This window comes from Hipposideros armiger, unplaced genomic scaffold (assembly GCF_001890085.2).
Source record: "Hipposideros armiger isolate ML-2016 unplaced genomic scaffold, ASM189008v1 scaffold_1753, whole genome shotgun sequence".
In the NCBI taxonomy this organism is placed as follows: Eukaryota; Metazoa; Chordata; class Mammalia; order Chiroptera; family Hipposideridae; genus Hipposideros; species Hipposideros armiger.
In genome coordinates this window covers 1-3,153 of record NW_017733103.1, presented here as the reverse complement: position 1 = coordinate 3,153, position 3,153 = coordinate 1, and positions in this window count along the sequence as shown.

The window sequence follows — 3,153 nt, the reverse complement described above, 5'->3', positions numbered from 1 at the left end:
CAGCATTAAGTTATAGAAACTAGTGTATAAACATGTTGCTTGATCAAGGACAGGTACAATACAGGGTGTATATTTATTTTTCTGTGTTATAAAATTTACTTTTAGGTGCTTTTCTAGAAACTATTAGATAATGAATGTGTATATACTGTATAATTTGCTGCATACACAAGAATCAATTTAAGTTGGAGTTTTGTGTGTACGTGCTTGCACATGTTGTGCATCACCATTCTGCTTGCATTCTTAATAGTGTTTTAATTTTAGCAACATACAAGAACAAGCATTCCAGAATGGAGTATGAATAAGAGGAATAGGGAAGCAGTAAAACAAAATTTAACACGAGCTTGTGTCTTTTTTCCCTCTGATGTTTCCAAAAGTTACTAAATCTCTTTATTCTCTAACAGGAAATGTCTAGAAGATTAAATCCCTTTTGGCTTTTTAAAAACACTTTGTGATATGTGTGACAATGCAGTTCTTCTAGCCATTAATCTTGCACCCCTGTAAGAAATTTCACCTCTGTGAGTCCCAGAAAATATCTTGTCAAGCAAAGTTGACACCGAAGGGCATATTTTCAGCAGGATGTAGAAGGATTTAACTGTGCAAACTTCTATTAATGTTAAATCCAATCCAGGCACATAGCAGTAAGCATTACCCCTAAATTTTAATCCTTTGTAACCGTTTCCCCTGGGGCTCACCTCTAGAAATTCTGGTACTAAGACAGCAATGGAATGATGACAAATAGATATATTTCCTTCAGAATGTTCTCTGTTTCAAGGCTTGACAAGTTTTATTTGTTGATGGCTTTCTATTCATTTGGAAATTTCATCTTGTGTTTATTTATATCAAATTGAATTTCTTTTGATGAACCAATCCACAGTATTATTTTATTGGCCTATTAAGGAATATATATCCTACGTATACTCTATATACCACACTTGATGAAGACTGACCTTTGTGGTACCAGTTATACAGTTTACTAGAATTTGAACAAAACTGAGCTCCTTGGTAAAATAAGCAATTTGTTGGTATTACTACACTTTATAGAAATCTTGTAATGACATAATTATTCAAGGAGCACAGCATTTAAACGAGAGTGCCTACTTGTGATTATCAAATAGTTTATTAGAGTAGTCTGGATTAATGAAATCCACAGGAAATATACCTGCATTATATTAATGGAGCTTCCTTTCTCTTTCCCAAGATGTTGTTTCAGTTTAATGTTAGCAGATAAAAGAATAAACTTTAGGGAAATAACTACTTTCTGCCATGCCCACCTTTTACTAAAGCAGTGAAGTAGCTTGTTGCCGAAGACCACGGACAAAACAAAAGGAAAAGAAAAAGTTCTAAACAATTTTCAAATGATATATTGAATTCTGTCTAGGACTATAACTACTTATTAAGTCTATACTGTATCATGGTCCCAAACAAACTATGCTTCATGTATACTTTGATTTAGTAAAATTTCCAAAGTAGAGAGAGGTTGATTTAACAAGTAAGCGAGCACCACCATTATTAAAATTGCATTTGTTCATTTCAAAGAACATAAAATTAAACTAATTCCTTTTGTACAAAATAATTTGAGATTGCGTTGCACTTTATTGAGTTTTGTAAAAACAACCAAATCTAAGTGATAAAGTAACAATTGAGAAACTTCAATGTAAGAAGACTTATTGATTTAAGAGAGAAACTATCATAAATTTTAGAGCTGATGAGCTAACCACAATTAGTTTCATATAAGCAAGATATTTTCTAAATTGTTTTCCAGTTTTCTATGCTCAAAGATAATTGAAAGGTCAGGATAAAATGCATCTTAGTGATTATAATTTGAAGTAACAAATGTAGATTTCCACTTTTTCACAAAGAACATTATACTCTAATTCGGATCAAACTTATTTGCTTCCTTTCCAATCTTGGCGTTCATTTTGGAATGTAAATTGAGATGAGTATTAAATAGACACATAGCTTTCATCCATATCTAACTTTGGTTGAGAATTTCTAAGAAATGTCAATATAATTTTAGAAAGAATAAAGAGGCTTTCAAATAAGATATTCTCCCCCCAAAAGAGGAAAGAATTCCTTTCTGAAATATTTGTTCACTACTGGATATATCACCAATTGGAAGTGCCAATCTCATCTATAAATGTGAGAAATGGAATAAAGAGAAAGACGCAGTTTTTGTGAAATGCATGAGGCAGAACCCAAGGCAAGGTTTGACAAATCTTGATTGTGTGATTTCTTATCCTTTTGGTTCATTTTGTCACCCACCAGACAACCAAAAATGAAACATACACTCAATAATTTCAGCACAAAAGATAGATTTGTCAAATGATACGGAATGATATTGTAACCACCAGTAGCAATGCTTTTAGGGCATGGGTCTTTCCCAATGTTGAACTTTGAAAAATAGGGACAAGCAGGGAGTGATCTGCAACTTACTGATACCTGTTGAAGTCACTCCATTACTACTTTTATCAATCATAATTGGTTTTCTTAATCTTGGCATTTGTTCACATGTAAAAAATGCCATAAAATCAGTTGTTCTTCTTGGCCATTGAAATGTATGAATTGTATGTAAAAATGTAAAGATTTTGAGTTTCTCACTTAAAAAATTAATGTGCATGGTCTTTTATTTCTTGTATTTTAATCACCAAACCAGTGTTCTAAAGTTATAGGGTTACTGTAAAAATTATATTCCAGTAGTCTATGTAAACTTAAATGTGGCCAGCATTATTAGTTTCAGAGTTGCCAAAAGTTGAAAACGTTCTTAACTCAATTTGTAAAAAAGTTTTAACCAGTGTGCAATGGTGAAGAAATAGTTTCACATCTCGAGTTTAAAATGAAAAATTATCGGTTGAACACTTATGTGTTTGCATGTCTGCTATTTAATCTTATGTGAAAGCTAAAAGATTTTTTTTTTTTAACACCATTTTTCCTCCCATTTGAAGTGGGTTCTCAGAAGCACAAGCAGAGATATTTACCCGTGGAAGACATTTTTGGCTGTAATTGTGCATTGGATAGCAAATACTATTTGAGTCAGATGTTAGAAATTTACTAGATGTATAATGTTGCCTAGTAGAATAAAATCCTTTTCTCATTTTGTTCTTTCTAAAAATAAGAAAAAAGAAAGCTAAGTCTGATAACTGTCTTTGTTTATGT